The following is a 17,892-nucleotide window of genomic DNA, read 5'->3' on the forward strand; positions in this document are numbered from 1 at the left end:
TGACACAAACGCTTCATTTTCTTCATCCTTAGTCTAAGAATACCCGCACGGCTCCAACTGACCCGAAGCTACAGCTTTCTGGAATGTGGCTGGATGGCCTAAGACACTTGTCTATACAGGACGCTTGTCCTGTTAGCCAGAAACATGAAGGTCGTCTTAATCTCCAGCTTCTCCTGGGCGTGGCCTGGGTCTGTATCATCCCCTTTTGGGGGCCGTTCAACAAAAATGCCTCACACAGGGGCTTGGATAAATTGGTCATAGTTCATCTAAATGACGGGTGCTTGTTTGTAGCGATTACAAATCATGTAGAAAATACCCAAGGGCACGATACCGGGCTGTGAAATTTTGTGTCGCATTAAAATTGCAGGAGGGTAATTAGTTTTTAATTATTTAGTTTTCAAATATTAAAAAAAAGTTTTTTTCGTACTGTAATTTTTTCTAATGTTGATTTTTGAGACAGAGGGAGACCGCGCACGAGGGGGGGAGGGGCGGAGAGAGAGAGGGAGACACAGAATCCGAAGCAGGCTCCAGGCTCTGAGCTGTCAACACAGAGCCCGACGCGGGGCTCGAACTCACGGACCGCGAGATCGTGACCCGAGCCGAAGTCGGATGCTTAACTGAGCCACCCAGGCACCCCTGTCCTTTTTTATTATATGCTGTTGTCTCTGTGCCTAATTTACAGATTTTTCTCGAAGGTATGCATACATAGGAAAAAATGCAGCGTACGTGTTGGGTTTGGTATTCACTGTTTCAGGCATCCACGGTGGGGCGGGGGGGAGCGGGTCTTGGAACGTATTTCCTCGCAGATAAGTTGGGGGGCTACCGTCTTTTTAAAAATCAGGACATTCTCTTGTTTCAAAAGTGGGTTGGGGGCGCCTGGGTGACTCAGTCGGTTAAGCGTCTGACTCTTGATTTTGGCTCAGGTCGGGATCCCACAGCTCAGGAGACTGAGTCCCGCATCTGCCTGTGCACTCACAGTGTGGAGCCCGCTGGGGATTCTCTCTCTCCCTCTCTCTCTCTGCACCCCCCCCCCCAAACAGATAAATAACCATTAAGAAAAAGAATAAGACCATTTAAAGACAACAGCAGCAACAACAACAGCGTTTTTCCCTGGGGATGTTTCCCCTTTTCACGTAGTCAATGCCCCGAGACCTACCCATTCCAGGAGAGGTGGAGGCCTGTGTTGTTTTTCTTGCCGGAGATGTGGGAGGAAATGAGAACCTTTTAGCTAATTTTTTTATTAGCCAAGGGGATGAAAGAACATCCTTTTCTCTCTTTCCCGTCTACTCTTCCCTTTCCCTAGTGTGTCTCCTGTTGGTCCCGTCTGGAGCTGGCTGTCGGCTGCCTTCTCCACGGAAGCGCCTCTCCTGCACGGGCCTCTGTGCGGGGCGGGGCTGGGCATCTCTCCAAAATCCGCTGAGCCCGGAGCTCAGATGTGAGTGGACGGTCACCATCACCACCAGGGGAGCTGAGAACCTTCCTGTTGGCATGAATTCCCTGAACCCGTGTGTGGGTCTAGGAGCCCCGGGTTCTTTCGTTCCTTCTCTCACGGATCTCAAAGGCCTGTACCCGCCACCCCCACCCCCTGCCAGCCCCCATCTAATCCTGCATCAGTGATAAAGCAGAGGAGAGAAAAAAAAAAAGTGGAGAGAGGGTTTCGGATACACCTGTGAGGCACCCAAGGGGCCAGAAATATGGCCAGGCTCATGCTTTTGCCAACGTCAGCATTGGGGTGTGAGCCCACGCAGTCTGACTCTAGAGGCCGTGCCCTTGACCCCTCTGCTCTACTCTGTGCCCCTGACTTGACTGCTTTGTCCTCTCGAGGGCTGACGGCACCCGGGGACGGCATGCTACGGAGGACAGTGCAGAGAGCAGTCAGACAGACCCGGGACGACTTCACATTCACTTCTAGTCCCTCCTGAGCAAGCAATTCACGTGACCCAGGGAGTGACTAAGCTGTGGACGAGCCGGGGGCATCAAATTCTCACCATCCTTGTTGTTGGGCAGCCAGGACCTCCTTCTCCAGCTTGGCCCCCTCACTAGGGAGCAGATACGCCTCTCCAGTACACGTGGCCCCTGGGGTCCCTCGGCAGCCCTGGTGAAGGAAGATTCCCGGCAGGTTTCTGAAATCTGAGGAAATTCAAGGAAACGCCACGAACCTTTAGATGTCCACCTGCACTGTCGGAGCAGGAAACGGTGAAGTGTAAATTGAACTTACGGGAGCGACTGTTCAAATGCTTTTAATGCAGGGGCACCCGGGTGGTTCGGCCGGTTGAGCGTCCAACCCTTGATTTCAGCTCAGGTCATGATCTAAAGGTTCACGAGTTTGAGCCCCGAGTTGGGCTCTGCACTGACAGCTTGGAGCTTGCTTAGGATTCTCTCTCTCCCTCTCTCTCTGCCCCTCTGCAACTTGTTCTCTCTCTCTCTCACTCTCAAAATAAATACATTTTAAAAATGCATGTAACGTTAAGATCTACACATTACCCATTAAAAAAAAAAAATAGGCTGGGGCGCCTGGGTGGCTCAGTCGGTTGAGCGTCCGACTTCAGCTCGGGTCATGATCTCACGGTTTGTGGGTTTGAGCCCCGCGTCGGGCTCTGTGCTGACAGCTCGGAGCCTGGAGCCTGTTTGAGATTCTGTGTCTCCCTCTCTCTCTGCCCCTCCCCCACTTGCACTCTGTCTCTCTCTGTCTCAAAAATAAATAAACATTAAAAAAAAAAGATCTACACATTACCTGATGATTCAGCTAGGTTAGCAAAGCCTGCTGCTACCCTAAGGCTGTGAGACAGGCATGGAACGAGTAAGTTCCAGATAAACAATTCAGACAGTGCGATGTTCTCAATCAGCGTGTAAATATTTTTCCTGAAGCAAAGAGCTCACCTTCCAAAAGAACCATTCCAAATGGTTCCAAAGGGAAATCCTACTAAGTCCCCCAAAAAGGACTTTGTCTCTCTCCGTCCATCAGCTTTTGCTGATAATATACATCACCACAAGCTCAATTGTTTAGGCCGGTTTAGGAAGTTTAGGGCCCACTTGCCCTGGGCCCGCTGTGGCTCCGAGCTGTCAGCACAGAGCCCAATGCGGGGCTCAAACCCACGAACCTCGAGGTCACGACCTGAGCCGAAGTTGGTCGCTCAACCAACTGAGCCACCCAGGTGCCCCCAAACTTCTGTTCAGAAGTGACATTCATCATTAGTGCTCACACTTCACTGGTCAAATTAAGTCAAACTGGCCAAGCCTGAGGTCAGTGGATGACAAGTCTATTCCTCTCTTGGGACCCATAATATAACTTGCCTCCCCAATGCATTTTAAGCTGTTTCAGAGCATAAAAAAATTAATGGAACATTAATTGATTAATTAATGGAACATTAATTTTTTCTTAAAATTTTTTTTTTAATGTTTATTGATTTTTGAGAGAGACAGAGAGAGAGAGAGAGAGAGAGACAGAGCGTGAGTGGGGGAAGGGCAGAGAGAGAGGGAGACATAGAATCCGAAGCAGGCTCCAGGCTCTGAGTCGTCAGCACAGAGCCCGACGCGGGGCTTGAACTCACGAACGGTGACATCATGACCTGAGCTGAAGTCAGACACTCAGCCCACTGAGCCACCCAGGCACCCACCAAATATAAAATCTTTAAAAAAAAAAAAGTTAAACAAAAACACGTCCTTCCCATATTTCATGTTCCTGAAAACACTAACACATAATATATGTGATACATGCTTTGTTGTATTTTTATTTTACCTGTCGTCTTAAATACCTTGAAAACATCAAATTGATCTTCCACTAAGCAATTGTCTTTGTTGAGTATGACACGAAGAGATTACAAATTCTGAAATTTCGGAGGTTTCTCAAAAGTCTTCCAGTCCTCATTTTCCAGATAAAAGTTTAGAAAGTTGGGGCTTGTAGTCACTTCTTTCCTCATCTTGGTTAATATCACATGGCAAGTTGTTGAGTCAAGTTTTATTCTCACAAAGCCAAGCTGCTTTGCAGGGAGGCAAACAGGAAAGATACTTCCTGCAATGCAAAGAATCTGCATCACGCAGGATTTTTCTGAAAAGAGGCTTCAAAAGACCCACGAGCATTCCACTGTTTTCTGTCGTTTCTGATGCTACTCTTCTTCAGTTGTGTAAAAATTGTTCTCCCTTAATCGAAAATATCCCCCCAACCCCCCCCCCCCCCCGCCCAATAAAAACGTTCTAGTTGTAGGACTGGCAAGCAACTATCTTTTTCTTTTTCTTTTTCAAGTAAGTTCTATCTCCAACATGGGGCTTGAACTCATGACCCCAAGATCAAGAGTTGGGTGCTCCACTGACTGAGCCCGCCAGGAGTCCCTGGCAAAAGCCGGGGGCACCTGGGTGGCTCAGTGGGTTGGGCGACCCACTTCGGCTGGGGTCATGATCTGCAGTCTGTGGGGTCAAGCCCCGCGTGGGGCTCTGTGCTGACAGCTCGGAGCCTGGAGCCTGCTTCGGATTCTGTCTCCCCCTCTCTCTGCCCCTCCCCCACTCACGCTCTGTCTTTCTCTCAAAAATAAACAACCATTTAAAAAAGAGAGAGAGAGATGGTCTTGAATCTAAAAAAAAAAAAATGGCACGGTTCCCGGAAGGTAGCTTCCTTCCCTGGTGATGTAAAGGGCCTCGCATGTGACTATTCCCTATCTTTGAGCCTATCACAGCCGAGTTCTGCAGCAGAAACTAAGCCACAGATGCAAAGAGACCTTCGATAAATGTAAAATAATCCAGATAGATGCTGGGAAAACGCGTTCGCCAGCTGGCATCCTGGGCTGCTTCCTTTCTCTGCACACACCCAGGAACACTCAGCGGGGTTGGTCAAACCCTCTTAACTGGTTGCCGCGGGTGTTGGGCGTCTTTTCCCCCAGAAGCTGCGCTTGCCTGGGGGTCTCCCGAGAGGGCAGCAGAGCAAGATCGGGACCTCTGCCTGCAGGACGTCGCAGTCATTTGCTGCATTTGTCCGTGGCACACTGTTGTCCGCTGGCAGCCGGGGCACCTCAGGCCGCTGGGTCCGCTGGGCAGCTCCCGGGAAGACCAGAAAAACGCCACAGCGCCGTGGTGCGTGGGAACACGTTAGCGCGTGCCTGTGCGCCTGCGCGCGCGTGCGTGTTTAACCCTTGCGCCCTCGTGGAGACCGTGCCTGGGAGACGAATCCGCACGTGGACAACATTCCGGCCAGGCTCTAGTTGTCCCCAACCCCCAAGGAAGGACAAAAGTCGCTTTGTATTTTAAAACCTAGCCAAGTTAATTCTTTGTAAGACACACCTACACCATCGGATCTCAGTCCCTAGCTTGGTTTAGAAAGCTCTGTAACTTTCCATGCTGGAAACCTAAAAGTGTCCCTCCACGGCTACTGTTGTGTGACATGCTCTCCCCTTTTTCCTGTTCTCCTCCTGCTTTTCTCTTTCCCTTCCCTCCTTCCCTTCCACCCTCTTTCCCTGATCCTTCCTCTCCTCCCCTAGCATCCCCTCCTCCAACCTCCTCCACCTCCTCCTCTCCCTCTGTGCCCCTCTGTTCATCCTCTCTTCTTCTCCCAGCCTCCCTCCTTTCTTTTATCTATCTCCTCCTTCCCTTGCCCTCCCTCTTAACTCTAAATCTCTAGCAGACTTCTCTGCCTACCCTCCTGTTGTAACCACCCCCAAAGTTCCAGCCCCGGCTGCTTCTAGGGGATCTGTCTTCCAGGCCCATTTGTAATGCCGCCCCTCTGCTTGGTCTATTTCGGACCCTGTGTTCTCTTGTATTAATGTATTTGCTTATCTACCCCAATGCCAATGATCTTACTATAATTATATCAGGCACTTATACACATATGCTTTGTTGACATCTGAGAAGGCTGAGTCCTTTTCCCTCGTTCTTCTTCCAGATGGTCTTAACTGTTCCCGGACTTTCATACTGTGTGTGAATTTTTGAGTCAGTTTGAGAATTTCCATAAAAATCCTATTGGGATTTTGCTTAGAAATGCATATTCTTGGATGAATTTAGGGGGAGAACTGGCATCTTTAAAACGGATTCTTCTCCTCCCCTAATGTGCTATGTGTGTCCACTTATTCAGGTCTTCTATTACATGAGTTTTATAATTTTCTTTATCATTGTTTTGCAGACATAGGTAGGAACACTCTAAATAAAAATATCCTGATAAATTCAGGGTGTAGTTTGCTTGGGAAGGTCAGTAAGTGGGAGGCAATGGGGAGTGACACTTATTTTTGAGATTTGGGTTATTTCTAGTTTTGGGCCATTATGAATGATATTTGTATGAACATGTTAAAAAATTCCCTAGGGATATATATCTAAGGATGGAATTGGGGGGTCAAAAGGAATACATACCTTCAACTTTACTAGCTAATGTCAAAGTTTTCTAAAGTAGTTGTATCAACTTACACCCCCTCTAGAGTGTTTCATTTCTTCACGTGCCAACAATTTGTTTCCTGAGTTTAATTTTTTTCTAGTTGTGGGATGTAATATTATGTCGTTGCATTTTAACTTCTATTTCAAGGATTACTAAGGTTGAACAGTGTTTTTTGATATACTTTTTTGTGAAATGTTTGCTTCAGTCTTTTCTCAATTTTTATGGGGTCGTCTGACTTTATTATTGATTTGTAGGAGTTATAAAAAAATATCCTACACACGAATCCTTTTTTGGCACCCCGCAAGTTTTGATACGTAGAATTTTTGTAGTTTGATTAAAACTATTTTCTAATTTCAATGTATGTTTCTTCCCTAACTCATGCATTATTTATACATTTGGGGGGAGAGAGTATGCTCTAAAAATTTAGACTCTAGGGGGGCCTGGGTGGCTCAGTTGGTTAAGCGTCCGACTTTGGCTCAGATCATGATCTCCTAGTTCTTGAGATGGTGAGTTTGAGCCCCGCGTCGGGCTTTCTGCTGACAGCACGGAGCCTGGAGCTTGCTTCAGGTCCTGTGTCTCCCCCTCTCTTTGCCCCTGCCACACTTGTGTTCTCTCTCTCTCTCTCAAATAAATAAATAAATAAATAAATAAATAAACATTAAAAAAAATAAAAATTTAGACTCTAAATCATTTTGTTACTTTGAAATTTGTTGATAGATGCTTTATAGCATATATCATATATCATATATATGCTTTATAGCATATAGCATATATCGTATATATGCTTTATAGCATATAGCAAAGCATATATATGCTATATAGCATAGAGCATATGGCCAATTTTTGTGACTATTCTGTGTACGTCTGAAAATAATACATATTCTATCTTCTCTCTGTAGACTGGTTGGATAGAACAGTATTGTGTGTAACTTTCTTAGGCCAATTTCCTTAATTGTTTTGCTTAATCATTTTATATTTTTACATGTTTGAGCTATCAATTTATAAGAGAGATGTGTTAAAATTGTTCACAGTGATGGTGGATTTGTCCATTTCTCTCTGTATTTGTGTCCTGGGAAAATATGAAGACGTTTAGCAACTAATGTGCCTGGATTGCTGTACTTTGTCAATGGTGGCACTGTATTACTGGGAACCCCTGCGGAATATACTGTTCCTTTATTTCCAGGTGTTTCAAGCTTCAAGAAAGAAGCTGTGATCATTCACAAAAGCACCATTCAAAAAAAAAAAAAAAAAAAAAAAACCCAGACATTTCAGTTGTGTTAACCCCACTTCCCTGTGGGGGTTAGTTAGCTGGAAGAAGCAAGAAAAATGGAGGAGACTGGATAGCATATAGGCTCACTATGGTAGAAGCCAGTCACCATTAAGTCCAGAAACCATGAGATCCTTGGGATTTGAGGAAGTCTAAGACAGCCGTGGTCTAGCCATACCAAGTGAAGTGTGAGATGTGAGCAAACACATCCATGTGGAAGCCCAGCCTGGTGTATCCTTCCGAAAACTTGAGTCCCCACTGTGATCTGATAAAAACCACACGGTGCACAACCCATGGGCGTATTACACCTGCAAAACTGGACGAGGGAATCATAAATTACTGTTTGAAGCCAATACATTTTGGAACGCTTTGCTATTTTGTTATCTCGAACAACAGCAAGACAAGGAGTCTGGTCACTGTTATCCATGTGTATGAATTGCGCTTGTTCTAACAAATGCTATCCTCCTTGGTCTAAAACCCTGACAATTCATTTCCAAACTTGTGTCTGCCCACAGAAACTGGAAAAGTCTCGCAAATAAATCTTTGCCTACGGGAAGGAAAAGGCATTCTTTGAGGGCAACTTTTCACTTTACGTTCCTCAAATTACAAAGTAACCCTCCCTCCCCCCCCCCCCCCCGCCGCCCCCCACAGCCACCATTATAATTCTGCGGCAGTTGACAGATACCTGACATCCTTGGTTTAGTTGTCTGAAATTGGGAAAGGATTTTGGCCATGTAATAAGTACTATGTAAGGATATTGTTACAAATGTCTTTTAAGATGTGACCCTGTCACTCACTCCTTGTGTTTGATCTGGGTGGTGGGTGTGACTGTTACTACTGGAGTGTTGCTACTTTTAGGTCCTCTGAGCTGATAAAGCAAGGAAATATCACACTGGCGTGTGATGAGAGGGTGTGACATGCTTCGATGTGCATTTGAAAGAAAACCTCTTACTACATCCTGGAGAATGGGGTGTTGGGGGGCAGGGCACTGAGTCCTGGCTCCCACCACTGGGAGACGTTGAGAACTGGGTCTAGGATCTGACAGAGATGGGGAAAGGCCACGCCTGACCTACCTGGAGGGAAGGGGACTGGTTCCCCGAGCAAGCGGGACTTTGACTTTGGAGATTTAGTGATCCTTTGAGATAGTCACGATGAGATCAGAAGTCGAGATGCACAAGCCTCAAGATCAGATGAGAGGCTGATAACAATGAATACCATTGCAATTAAGGCGGGAAATGTTGGACCCGGATCGGCTGGATTCAGAACCTGATTATGCCACTTGTTAGCTCAGGGGTAGGAACCAGTTCCTTGAGACGTCTGTCCCTTATGGTCGTCATCTGTAAAACCAGTGCCAGACCTGCATTACAGGGTTTCTGTGGTGATTAAAGGAAATAATATACGAAAGCACCTTAGAACCATATCTGGCATGAAGTAAATACCCAATGGGTGTTAACTCTTGTTACGGAGCTGCAGGCATAGTTCCAACTTGAAAAGGTATTATCTTTGTCTCAAGTGGATCAGGTTCTCACACAGTGAGAATGGGGCGGTGGGGGTGGGGGAGGCAGATTCTTTTAATCCAAATAGTGTCTGCGCTGATCAGGCTCAGTCTTTGGTTGCTTTGAGAGCTGATTGGTACACCCCTTCCCCTAGGGTGTATCCCTCTGGGGCTCCGACTTTAGCTGAAGGTGTTAACCAGATCCCCTCCCCTTGGCGGGCACTAAGCTCCCATTGTTGTCTCTTCCGTAGCCCTTCTGCTCTGAGGCTGCTAAAGAATTAGAGACTAATGCACAGTCTGCATTTAAATGTCTCCAATTGTCAGCACCTGGGTGGCTCGGTTGGTTGAGCTTCCGACTTTGGCTCAGGTCATGACCTCGAGGTCTGTGAGTTTGATTTGAGCCCCTCGTCGGGCTCTGTGCTGACAGCTGGAAGCCTGGAGCCTGCTTTGGATTCTGTGTCTACCTCTCTCTCTGCCCCTCCCCCACTCGTGCTCTGTCTCTCTGTTAAAAATAAATAAACATTAAAAAAAAGTTTTTTAATGTCTCCAATCATCCAAAAGCATGTCCTTTATAGCAGTTTTATTTTTAACAAAATTTTAAAGTTTATTTATTTTAAGAGAGAGAGAGCGAGGGAGCGAGTACTTGAACATGAGCAGGGGAGTGGCAGAGATCAAGGGAGAGAGAGGGAATCCCAACCAGGCTCCACGCTGTCGGCACATGGAGCCTATTCGGGGCTGGATTCCACAAAGCATGAGATCATGACCTGAGCTGAAACCCGGACTCAGATGCTTAACTGAGCCACCCAGGAGCCCCCTTTTATAGCTGTTTTAAAACCCAGAATCCAATCAAGTGCCGGGCATTCCGTAGGGTTGCTCTCTTTAGTCTCTTTTAATCTAGAACATTCTCCCTGCCTTGTTAATGTCATTTTGGGAAGTTTCCAGGACAGTTGTCATGTGAAAGGCTCCAAGCACAGGAATGAGCTTGGTGTGACTAGGAACTGAAAGGAAGCCAGTATATCAGGCTTTATCTGCATCCTGTTATAACCTCGGGCTCACCTTTACAGCACCGTTACTGAGGCGACCAGGGCCACAAAGATTTCCTGCTGGCTTCAAGTGGGTGTGAGCCGACAGCCCTTTCCTCAGGACCTTTCTCTGCCTGCCACTGGGCGTCTTTGACTTTTGGCCCAACACCCCTGAGAAGCCCTCTCAGCACCCATACACTCGCAAACCCTCACTGCAGGGAAATTAATGCCAAGAGGGTGGCTTTTTTTTTAAGTTTATTTATTTATTTTTGAGAGAGAGAGAGAGAGAGAGAGAGAGAGAGAGAGACAACATGTGGGGGAGGGGCAGAGAGAGAGGGAGAGAGAGAATCCCAGGCAGGCTCCAAGCTGTCAGTGCAGAGCCCTAGGTGGGGCTTGAACCCACAAACTGTGAGATCATGACCTGAGCTGACAGACTTAGCTGATATGCTTAACAGACTGAGCCACCCAGGCACCCCAAGAGGGTGGCTTCTTAACATGAGGGATGAGAGAAGATGAAATAATACTTTCTTTTCTTTCCTAGGCAGAGAGTATGAAGAAACACTGCACAGCTAAGAGGGAAGGGTGGAAACCAAGCGGATGCTGGAAAAATCCTAAAAGGCAGATGGACCCTTATTATGGGAAATTTTATTGCTCTGGTCACAATAAAGACCCATTGCTAGTGGTAAGTGGGGTAGTGAAAACCCATGACAGCATCACATTAGTAAGCATTTTTTTTTTTTAATGTTTAGTTTTGAGAGAGAGCACGAGCGCTAGAGGAACAGAGAGCAAAGAGGACAGAGGATCTGAAGTGGACTTCGCCCTTGACATCAGAGAGCTCGATGCGGGGCTTGAACTCACCAACCCTCAAGATTGTGACCTGAGCCAAAGTTGAACGCTCAACCGAGTGAGCCACCCAGATGCCCCCTAAGCATTCTTATCTGTGTCTATTGACTCAGATCAATAACCTTGCTTTATGCTAAGGGGAAATAGAAAAAGAAGAGCACACTAAACCCAAAGCTAGCAGAAGGAAGGAGACAAGATTAGAGCAGAGATCAATGAAATAGAGACAACAAAAAAGAATAGCGTCAATGAAACCAAAAGTTCGTTCTTTTATTTTTTTTCAAAAATTTTTTTTCAACGTTTTTTATTTATTTTTGGGACAGAGAGAGACAGAGCATGAACGGGGGAGGGGCAGAGAGAGAGGGAGACACAGAATCGGAAACAGGCTCCAGGCTCCGAGCCATCAGCCCAGAGCCTGATGCAGGGCTCGAACTCACGGACCGCGAGATCGTGACCTGGCTGAAGTTGGACGCTTAACCGACTGCACCACCCAGGCGCCCCAAAAGTTTGTTCTTTAATAAGATTGACAGGGGCACCTGTGTGGCTCAGGCAGTTGAGCGTCTTACTTCGGCTCAGGTCATGATCTCACGGTTTGTGAGTTCCAGCCCCACATTGGGTTTGCAGCTGTCAGCGTGGAACCTATTTAGGATCCTCTGTCCCCCTCTCTCTCTGCTCCTCCCCCTGCATGCACTCTCTCTCTCTCTCTCAAAAATAAGTAAACATTTTTAAAAAATTGACAAAAGTGACCAACTGTTGGCTGGACCGACTTTGAATAAAGACTCAAATTTCTAAGATCAGAAATAAAAATGGTGACATTACTACCAGCTTTAACAAAATAAGTAAGGTTATACCAGAATATTATAAACAATTATATGGCTATATTAGATAAGCCAGGGGAAATGTATAATTCCTAGAAATGTACAAATTACCAAAACAGGCTCAAGAAGAAATATAAAATATGAATAAACCCATAAAAGTAAAGAGATTGAATCAGTCATCTCCCAACAAGGAAAAACCCTAGACCAGATGGCTTTGTTGCTGAATTCTACAAAACATTTTTTTCAGGCCATGACCCTGCTACCAAAGCCAGATAAAGATATCACAAAAAAGGAAAGGTATAGATCAGTATCCCCATGTGTCCTTTCTTTCTTTCTTTCTTTCTTTCTTTCTTTCTTTCTTTCTTTCTTTCTTTCTTTCTTTCTTTCTTTCAAGATTTTTGTCATAGACTCTGGGTCTAAAGTTCTTTCTTGTCCAGCAAAGAAGCAGACGCAGGATTAAAATGTGAGAGATGGCTAATGTCCGGGAAAAGATAAGAGCCCCGTATAAGGATCCTTGCTCTGTATTTATTAAGATCAGAAGGCTTACAAACGTGATGGACGTGCACAAAGAGACAATGAATCTGTGAACATGAACTCATGGGCATGAGGGAAAGGGGGTTTGAAGATATATGGTGTTAGGGTTTGGGTCAATAGAAACCAAAATCCTGGCACTGGGTAGATGGATGTTAATGGCCATGTCTGTTTATCTTAGCCAGCCTAGGGGATAAGACAGATAGAGCATGTAACCTCAGGATTAACAAGGCACCTTTCTTTTGCTAATTAGCTCCACTCTGGGCAGCTTCACCCACATTGGTCTATAGCCCTATTTGCCTGTTTATCTAATTTGGTCCTTCCTTCCTGTGAAAACAGCTTTCTACTATAGTACTAAGTTGGGGGGTGTATGTGCCCTGAATACCTAATCTTATTTACCTCATATACCTTTGTGCTGGGGCCTTTGCCCCACCCTCTCTATCCTGGAGGCCTTTGTACCCCCTCCATCTTGGGGGCCTTTGCCCTCCCCCCCCCCCCCCCACCTATTTATCTATACTTGTTTACCCAAACTTGGGTATGAGCATTCTATGGCTTTGTGATTCTTTAATCACATCACAGTGCAGGCTCAGGGAATTCCTAAGCTTAATTCCCCACAGATTTTATCTTTTAAGTAATCCCTATACCCAACAGGGCTTGAACTCACAACCCCAAGATCAAGAATTGCAGGCTTTACTGACTGAGCCAGCCACGAGTCCCCCATGCCCATGTAGTTTTTCTACATGCTTGGGAAAGAGTAAATATGATGGGTGAAGATCTAGCTATCCTCTCCCGTGGTGTGACTCATCTGTAATTTTTACAGGATTATAAATGACCTCTATTAAACCAAATTCTCTCCAAATTATGGAAAGAACACAATTTCAGAAAACATTAAAAATTAAATTAAATCTAGGGGTGCCTGGGTGGCTCAGGCGGTTGGGTGTCTGACTTTGGCTCAGGTCATGATCTCACAGTTTGTGAGTTTGAGCCCCACGTCAGGCTCTGTGCTGACAGCTCAGAGCCTGGAGCCTGCTTTGGATTCTGTCTCCATTCTCTCTGCCCCTCCCTGCTCTCACTGTCTCTCTCTCTCTCTCTCTCAAAAATAAAATAAAAAAATTTTTAAATGAAATTAAATCTAGGGGCACCTGGCTGGCTTAGTCAGAAGAGCTGCAACTCTTGATCTTCGGGTTGTGAGTTCAAGCCCTATATTGGGTGTAGAGATTACTTAAATAAATAAAATTAAAAAATTAAATTAGAGGCACCTGGGTGGCTTAGTCTGTTAAGTGCCTGACTTCGGGCTGACCATGGGCTGGGTCCTCTGAAGGGCTTTGAGGATCTCTGGGGAGAGAAGGAGTTATCAGAACCCATGCAAATCAACCCATCAAGTTTATAAAGAAGAACAAGAATGTTGGCAGCATAAAACAGAGGTCCTGACCTGGCCCGGGGGGTCAGAGAGGGTTTTATGAGAAAGTAGTGAACGGGGCCAGGGGAGCTGATGCTCAAAGCAGATGGAACACGAAGAGAACATCTTGAGGGAGGGACGTGAACTTCAAACTCTTTCCAGCCCCAACTCGACCCAGCCTATCAGGTGAACCCCTGGCACCTGTGTAGCTCTGTCAAATTGAGGTTACTTTGTCTCTCACTTCTCAAGTACCTCATGGTAAGAGCGTGGACTGGTGTCTTCTCGATCTCCAGAGGCCCCTTAAATGGTGTTCTACTTCCCAGAATAAAGTCCAAACTCCTTCACCGTGACCTGGCCTTGGTCTGCCTCTCCAGCTTCATCTTCTCCCATGACCCCTGTCTCCACAGCGCCCTTCTGCCCCCCCCCCCAGACATCAACAGGTTTTCCATGTGTCTGAGCCTTCCAGTTTGCTGTTCCATTTGCTTAGAATGCTCTTCCTTATCCTTCAGTAAAAAAGACACTTCATCAGAGCTGTCTTGCTTGGGTCGCCAATCTAATGTGTTCTAACCAGTGCCGCTGGTGGCCTCCATAATACCAGTACCTATCACGACCAGAAACTATTTATTGGTTTGTTTGCTCATTTATTTTCTGCCTCCCTCCCTAGGGTGCCAGTGCTTTGAGGGCAGGACAAGCTCTATTTCTCCAAATCCTGATTTTTCTATTCACGAGAACAAGACATGGCAGAGTAGTCACTTGAATAGCTATTAGGTAAACAAATAAAGAAGGGGCAGGATTTTATTTTTTATTTTTTGAAAGCTTATTTTACTTATTTTGAGACAGAGAGAGAGAGAGAGCACAGGAGGGTCAGAGAGATAGGATCCAAGCAGGCTCTGCGCTGTCAGCATGGAGCCTGATATGGGGCTTCAACTCACAAACTGAGACCATGACCTGAGCCGAAATCAAGAGTTGGACGCCTAACCAACTGAGTCACCCAGGCGCCCCTGTTTTTACAATTTATTTATTTTAAATGTTTAATGTTTATTTATTTTTGAGAGAGAGAGAAAGACAGGAAGGGGGAGAGAGAGGGAGACACAGAATCTGAAGCGGGCTCCAGGCTCTGAGCTGGCAGCACAGAGCCCAATGCGGGGCTCAAACTTATGGACCTCAAGATCATGACCTGAGCTGAAGTCGGATGCCCAACTGACCGAGCCGTCTAGGCACTCCTGTTTTTAAACATAAATACCTGCAAAATCCTCTGCTATTTTGACATTCATACCCTTTGAATACATCACGCTCTTTTATCCTCATTGGCTTCTCAAGGAGATTCTGGGGATCAATTCTAAAATTTACATGGAAAATTCAAGGCCTGCTTTTACCCTTTTGAATAGATATTTGGAAGGTGTTTCTACCATTGATCACTTCAAAAAGGTTCCCTGAATTTTCTTCTTGTATGAGACACAGTTGGGTGCTTCAATCGTTTTGGGCTACTGACAATGTTTCCAGAGTCAGTGTTCTTGGGCTCTTTCAAGACCTCTCCAAGCCAGGCTGATGAGCATGTGGAGATGAGGGATGAGGGTGGAGTGGGGGGCAGGTGAGATGGGCCAGGGCCAGAGTCCCAGCTCCACTTCAGAGATGTTGGGTCCACAATGGGTGCGGGGCCTCCAGGGCGGATGACTAGGAACTAGAGCCAATTCTCTATGTATAAGGCCTGTCTTGGAGAAGAACACCATGGGGAGGAATAAATAAGTGGCAAATAGGTCACCTGAGAGGTGAAGAAAATGCAGAACCGAGAAACAGGGAAAGGGAAGGTAAGAGGCAAGAGGGAGGCACGATATTTTTAAAGTTTACTTGTTTTTAGAGAGAGATAGAGATCAGGGAGGGGCAGAGAGAGAGGGTGGGGCAGGGGAGAGAGAATCCCAAGCAGGCTCTGCGCTAACAGCTTCAACTGCACTGATGGATGTGGGGCTCAAACCCATGGACTGTGAGATTATGACCTGAGCCCAAATCAAGAGTCAGATGCTTAGCCAACTGAGCCATCTAGGCACCCCAGGAGGCATAAGTTTTTTAAAATGCAATGTATCAGTTAAGGTCCCTTGCTCAGAATTCTCCCTGGGCTTTCAACCATCCCAAATCCAAACTCTAACAGAAGTTACAAGAATGTCTACCATTTAGGCTCTGCCAAGATCTTGACCCTTGCCTGCTGCTGCTTTGTTTGAGGGGCTTCCCCATGCACCTCCCATCCCCGGAACCTCATCCCCACCCTGCGAGGTCTCACCAGTAGCTGCCCAACGCACAGAGCTCATCCTTCACCTTCTGGATTCAATTGCCTTCCCAGTTTACTGTTTCTCTCTGTATCCTGCGTGTTTTCTCTTTTTCCCAGAGTGAAATTTTTGAACATTTTATCCATTTTGACTTCCATTTGTTTTCCTCCACCATTTGAGGTCAGAGATGAAGTCTGGAATCACCGCTTTATCCCAGGGCCCTGCACAGCATGGGGCACAGAACAGGTTCTCAAGGAGCACGTGTTGAATGGATTACCAGAGGGTGTGACATTAGGGCGGGGTAGGGCAGGGACTATACTACGTCAAAATTTTGTATAAATGGGAGTCCTCAGACCCAGCAGATACATAGACTGAATTCAGGAGTTCAGCAAACGCACGACAGAAGGAGTCCTTGCATTTCAAAAGGATATTATGGCAGGTAAGCTGGGGCAAGGGCAACAAATGCTTGCAGTGCTAGAGGTTGAGCAGTTGGGCTGTGGACAGGCCGAGGCAAGATGGTGAGACTTTGTGGTAGCATCTTGCCAACACCAAGTGGTCAGTTTTGGGAACCACTGGGTTATACCAACAGGAAGCATTGGAACACATTTTGTAACTGGACTCCATGTACCGTGAGTTTTTGTTTTTCCATGTTCTTTTTAAAAAAAATTTTTTTTTAAGTGTTTATTTTTGAGAGAGAGAGACAGACATAGAGCACAAGGGGGGCAGGGGCAGAGAGAGAGGGAGACAGAGAATCCGAAGGAGGCCCCAGGCAATGAGCTGTCTGCACAGAGCCTGACGTGGGGCTCAAACTCATGAAATGTGAGATGATGACTTGAGCCGAAGTTGGATGCTTAACCAACTGAGCCACCCAGGTACACCCCCACTGTCCTATTTTCAGCAGTGGAAATAAGGTAGTACTTACTATTTGATCCATATTCCATTTCTTTATTACCTAGTGAAATTGAGACTCTTTGCTCTATTTTATTAATTTTTTTATGTATGAAGAGATATATATATATATGAAGAATAAGGGCCCCCTACATAAACAGAATCTCCTATGGAAAATGGATCGAATATTGCTAGATGCCATGGTTTTACATTTATATTTTAAACAATAAAACAACTCCCACTCTGCACCTATTATACACAGAGGCTGTAATTAACAGACTTGCTTTCTGGATACTCAGTTCTTCCCCAAAGCAAGTAAACTATGGGACCATTTTACTGGTAGAGAAAAGGGGCAAATAATATAAGTGCGGTGATACTCCCAGAGAGAGCTAATAAATGGGAGAATCAACATTCATTCTCAGGTCACTAAGCTCCATACCTGCTCCTCTCACTGGCCTCATTGATAAATGGCCAAATCAGCTTCAAGATCTCATATGCCGACCAGTGTAGATGGCAGTGACCCTGAGTCTATGGCTGATTAGGGCAACAGAGTCTCAAATACTCTATGAATCATATGAACTCAAATGAATCTAACGTTGATAATCATGTCACTACCCTATGTTATTCCAACTGTCCTCACAGATATATTTTCTTTTTTTTAAATTTTTTTACATTTATTTATTTTTGAGAGACAGAGAGACAGAGCAAAAGTGGGGAGGGGCAGAGACAGAAGGAGACAGAATCCGAAACAGGCTCCAGGCTCTGAGCTGTCAGCACAGAGCCCAACGCAGGGCTTGAACTCACAAACTGTGAGATCATGACCTGAGCCGAAGTTGAGCCGAAGCTCAACCAACTGAGCCAGCCAGGCACCCCGAGGAAAGATATATTTTCTCCCACTAGTCTGGTTCATTTTTCTTGGCTATGAGTTTCTAGTATATTCTTTTTTTTTTCTTTAGCATAGGTTTATTTATTTATTCATTTTAATTTATTTATTGTTTTTATTTATTCATTGTTATTTA

General features: G+C 45.8%; 1 long non-coding RNA gene across 1 annotated transcript; it reads right to left on the reverse strand.

Moving 5' to 3' along the window:
• Positions 1–7,509: 7,509 nt before the first annotated feature.
• Positions 7,510–17,089, reverse strand: LOC128313229 (uncharacterized). Its single transcript, XR_008293618.1, has 2 exons — positions 16,000–17,089; positions 7,510–8,992 (listed from the first exon to the last, which is right to left on the reverse strand). It is a non-coding gene; the product is annotated as an uncharacterized LOC128313229 (long non-coding RNA).
• Between the last annotated feature and the right edge of the window lie 803 nt (positions 17,090–17,892).

Source organism: Acinonyx jubatus, chromosome E2 (genome assembly GCF_027475565.1).
Source record: "Acinonyx jubatus isolate Ajub_Pintada_27869175 chromosome E2, VMU_Ajub_asm_v1.0, whole genome shotgun sequence".
NCBI classification, from domain to species: domain Eukaryota; kingdom Metazoa; phylum Chordata; class Mammalia; order Carnivora; family Felidae; genus Acinonyx; species Acinonyx jubatus.